The sequence below is a fragment of the Amblyomma mixtum genome, chromosome 10, assembly GCF_055824585.1.
Source record: "Amblyomma mixtum isolate Tamu chromosome 10, ASM5582458v1, whole genome shotgun sequence".
Taxonomy (NCBI): Eukaryota; Metazoa; Arthropoda; class Arachnida; order Ixodida; family Ixodidae; genus Amblyomma; species Amblyomma mixtum.
The window spans coordinates 11,924,472-11,929,596 of NC_143021.1; the positions used below are offsets into that span (position 1 = coordinate 11,924,472).

Consider the following 5,125-nt stretch of genomic DNA (forward strand, 5'->3'; position numbering starts at 1 on the left):
GCGCATACGATGAACGGGAAGCAGCGGTGTGACTCGGGCTGCCGAGCAGTGCTTAACGCCCAGCAGCAGTCGTCGCCGTCGCTAGCTTGTGGGTAACAAGTTAGGCCGTTTCAGTTAAAGCGAACGGTCACCAAACATACTTCTGGATAAAGTAGTTTGAAATGAAGTACTGGGCATGTCGGAGGAAGCCGGGAAAATTAGCGAGAAGCGCCGGTCCTACGCGATGTCAACAACCCGGCTGTCAAGTGTTTCCCAGGCGAGCGATCGCGTCGGCGCTTCTCACAGGTTGTCGCACTGCATAAACAAGCACGGGTACAACCGGTACTGAAGAGAAGGGATTATTTAATAGAACTAAAGCGCGTATTTCGTTTTATGTCTTGCAAACGAGCACAAGCTGTTCATACGCAGCGATGTAAAAAGCAGTATGAGTGCAGTCGTCCTCATCGGCGCAGTCCTGGGGAAATTTCATGCACACGCGGTAAATGTACATTGGTGTACTATTATCTGCAAGCACTCACTAAGACAGAACACGAGCTATTTGCTAAGGAAACAGCAGAAAAAAGTGAGCAGCGGGTAGAAATGAACAGCCACAGAACCGAAAGCCGTCGCGCGTCTGTTGGGCTGTGGGCGGGGCGAAGTGACGGCGGCGGCGACTGCTATTGGTCGGTTCAGGCTGTGTTCGCATTTCGAAGGCATTCCAAAATCTGGAATGTCTTCTCCGAGCTCCGTCGACTCGAATGTCATCTGAACCGAATGCCATCGAAAAACTTCGTGTAGCAGCGTAAGTTCGGCAGTCGAGTCTAATGACATTCGGTTGGAAGGCATTCGAAACAGCCGCGTAGCAGGGGTCATTGATCATGCTTTGCAGTTTATTTCCGGAGTGACTTAACAAGGCAATGTCATCAGCGAATTGCGAATTACTAAGGTATTCTTCATTAACGCTTATCCCAAATTGTCCCATTTCAGGCCTCGGAATACCTCCTGTAAACAGGCAGTGAATAGCATAGGCGAGATCGTGTCTCCCTGCCTGACAACTTTCCTTATTAGAATTTTATTGATGACTTTATGGATAACTATGTTAGCTGTGCAATCGTTACAAATGTCTTCCAATATTTTCACATAACACTCTTCTGCACTCTGATTCGGCAATGCCTGCATGACTGCTGAGGTTTCTACTGAGTCGAATGCTTTCTCGTAATCAATGAACGCTATATATAGGGGCTGGTTATATTCTTCGCATTTCTCTATCACCTGATTGATGGCGTGAATATGGTCTAGTGTCAAGTATCCTTTACGAAAGCCTGCGTGATCATTTGGTTGACTGAAGTCTAAGGTTACCTCAGTAAATTAGCAATTAGCGATTACCTTAGTAAATACCTTTTGAGCAACGGACAGCGAGCTGATCGGTTCGTAAATTTTCAAGTATTTGACGTCGCCTTTCCTATAGATTAAGATGATGTTAGAGTGCTTCCAAGCTTCAGGCATGCTCGAGGTCATAAGGCGTTGCATATACAGGGTGACTAGTTACTCTAGCCCAATCTCCCCTCCGTCCTTCAAGAGATCTGTGGTTACCTGGTCCCCGCCAGCTCCTTTCCCCTTCTGCATTTCTCCTAAGGCTTTCTTTACTTCCTCTTTCGTTACCCGCGGGATGTCTCATTGGTACGCGCTACTGTCTCTCTCATTAACGTTCTGAATAAATTGACTAATGTATAGATTTGCGTAGAACTCTTACTTTAACTAGTACCTTATCCATATTACTAATGAGATTGCTCCCTTCGCTTTGCTCCAACCCGCCATCCGGCTCTAAGATCCTCAATTTTCCTCAACGGCGTTTTGTCCGATACGTCAGTCCAATGAGACCCTATCGAGCCCACTTATTAAGTGTGCCTCTTAAGATCAGTGCCACTGGCTCAGATGTCAAGCACGTAGCGCTCCAGAAAAAGCCCTGCTGAAAAGAGGAGGTCGCCGATCACTTTGCTGTCCGCCCTCACTATGACGGCGTGCAGCGTACAGCCGGCCAAATCTTTAGCTGGCGTGCGCGACAGCCGCTTTTTCTGTGCTCCTGTGCTTAACGACGAAGCAAACTTGAGGAAAGCTCAATACTGAGCACGGGCTTAGTGAGCCTGCGCTTAAATTTGATATTTTCGCGTTTGTTCCGTCATAAGCTACAGGAGCATGGAAAATGCGGCTGTCACGCACGCCAGCTAAAGATTTGGCCGGCTGTACGCATTAGTACCTGTTGACTGAATATCGTTGAAAATCGTAGGCAGCTCAACCCACGTCAATGCTCGTGCGTATAGCAAATTCGGCGCAGCATACGTATCAGAGCACCAGGCCTTCGCGAAAAGCCAGCATGGCTAGCGTTACGTACTCAGCCAAGGTCATTGCATGCGCACTGCGCAACATTACACCCGTTGTTCCGATATGGAAACAATTTCGGAGTCATCACGCGTGTCTAAAGACGTCGTCCGGGTCGTGCGCTAGTCCATATCATACAGAACGACTGACGCACGCCGCTGACGGACAGCACCGGGATCGGCGCGCTCGGACATGAGTGCAGACCGTGTTACGCCTCGAGGAAGTTGTTACGGACCACGGTGGGCTGCCTAATCGGCCTCGGTTCGGTAGGCTGCGGAATTATTTTCCCGTCTTTCGAACCAGGCTGTGGCCCCACCCCTCCCCCGCAGGCTAAGATAAAAGGCGCCGGCGGAAAATGCGCTCACCAGGGAAGCCATGAACGCGTCCGCGTCACCGCTGCAGAGCCTCCACGAGCGTTACGTGCTCCTCGCGGACCCCCGTACACGAGCATGGTTCTTCATGGGCAGCCCGCTGCCCGTGGTGGCGGTTATCGGCCTCTACATTCTGCTCGCCACACGCGTGGGGCCGTGGCTCATGAGAAACCGCGAACCGTTCGACGTGCGCCGTCTGGTGGTTGCCTACAACATGGTGATGGTGGCACTCAGCGTGTACTTCATCTACTTCGCCGTCTCCTACGCTGCCATGCGAAGGCCGGGTCAAAGCGTCCTGTGCTGGGCCACCGATCCCCGGCCCACGGACGACAACATGTTCTTCCTCACACGGGCCTGGTACTACATGCTCATGAAGGCCGGCGAGATGTTGGACACGCTGTTCTTCGTGCTGCGCAAGAAGACGACGCACCTGAGCTTCCTGCACCTGCTCCACCACTCGCTGGCGCTCTGGTCGGTGTGGCTGGTCCTCACGCTGGGCATGACGGGACACGTCTTCTCGTTCCCGCTGCTCAACTCTGCCGTGCACGTGGTCATGTACGCGTACTACGCGCTCGCCGCCCTGGGACCCGCCATGCGACAGCGACTGTGGTGGAAGAAGTACGTCACCCTCTTCCAGATCGCCCAGTTCGCCGTGCTGTCGCTTCACGCGCTCATACCGGTGCTTGTGGACTGCGGCGTGTCCAGGATTCTTGCGTTTGTCGGGGCCTTGGAGGGACTGCTTTTCGCGACTCTCTTTTCAGAGTTTTACCTGAGGACGTACGTCCGTAAGAAACAATTGAAATAACTCGTTACCTTGACAGCCCGTCAAAGACACTATATGTGGAAGCCAACTGCACACTCATGATGATGAAAGAAATACGAGCCAGTGTTCTTGCATACTGCTCCCAGCAAGGTTAGGTCTCATACATTCGGATCACCAGAAGGCCTGAAGAGTGGTCGCCATTATTTCCAGCAGCTAAGGTAAAAAGATTTCTAGGACAGGTGGCAGGTGTTAATACCAGAACCCATGGCACTCTCCTAGAGTGTTGCTTCAGAGAGGCCAGCTTATTGCATTTCTTCAGCTAACTATTCCTGTGTTCGAAGACCCGAAATTGGTGGTAAGGTTCATACTGGCCTGCTGTTCATCTTCTTTGCAGATTTATGCTTGCGAGTCGTGCACTAGGGGTTAATTCTGTCAGGTTATCACAGTGATTGATGGAATGAATTGAGGAAGCAGGGTTACCGTGTCGTGTTTTTTTTTCTTTTTCTTCGTCGTAGACTAGAGGCATTGAAACAACAGAAATTATAGCCTGACACGCTTGGAAGATCACATGTTACATTTTCAGCAATATTAAGGGGTATTCTTCGGGGAGTAAGCTGAGTTCTTCTTGATGAAGAATATTTAACCGGTGCTCTCGGACCGCTAAAATGACAAGAAAATAGGATGAAATTATGACACCGCACTCCAAAGGACCTGCTTTCACAGAGTCTTACAATTTGCATTCTGAACAAGACGCACTAATAAATCAATATCATACTTCTGCCAAAAGAATCATATGGCTGTTTTTTTTTTTTGTTCTAGCCAAAACTACCCAAAAGGTTTAACAATGAAACAACTTATATAAACGGATGCTAAGGCTTGGAGTTGGCGCTACATTATCAAATTGACCCTTCCGATACATTGTCAAAAGAAAACTGCAAACGAGCTCGGCATTGCGATATCATTATTCTACTACATTCTCTTTAAAGCCCCTTGCCAGTTTTTTTTTTTACCAGAAGCCAGCGCCGAAGAGCTCATTCTAGAGCGCCGCACCTGAGCACTGTACCGCTAAGTTAAAATATTTTGCCATATGGGACGCAGACCGCATAATCGTTGCTTAGGTGCTGAGCGCTGAACATGAGATCTGTGCTTCAAAACTGTACATACAGCTCAATATAATGCGACGCGCTATAGCCTCACGTAATTAGTCACTCTGGAACTAGAAAAGCGCATTTGATCCCGACACGCAAAGGAACCTGGCCGTCTCTGAGACAGCTTTACTTTTCAGCGTTGTTTAAACAAGTACTCCGGCTAAGACGCATGCTGACTTGACATAAGAATCACTTAGCTGAGCGAAGGTTGCCTGAAGGGTTGGGCAGGTACGTGATTTGATGTCTCTAGCTATTTCCTTCTGGTATTTCCTTTTGTAAACATGCTTGAGGGCGGTAACAGGGACGAGACAAGAGAACAAAGCCTATGTTACAGACCGCCACTTCTTTTCTTTCAGCGCTCTGTAATGTGTTCTAACGCGACAGCGGTCAGGGTGCTCTACAGCGGAGAACCCAGTACCGGCGGCGTGTCAAGAAAATCCTGATGTCGAAAAGATTGCACGTCACACGTGGACTGGAGGAACTGA

General features: G+C 49.5%; 1 pseudogene; it reads left to right on the forward strand.

The window, feature by feature from the left end:
- Window positions 1–2,733: 2,733 nt before the first annotated feature.
- On the forward strand, window positions 2,734–4,293 carry LOC149325140 (very long chain fatty acid elongase 7 pseudogene; annotated as a pseudogene).
- Window positions 4,294–5,125: the final 832 nt, after the last annotated feature.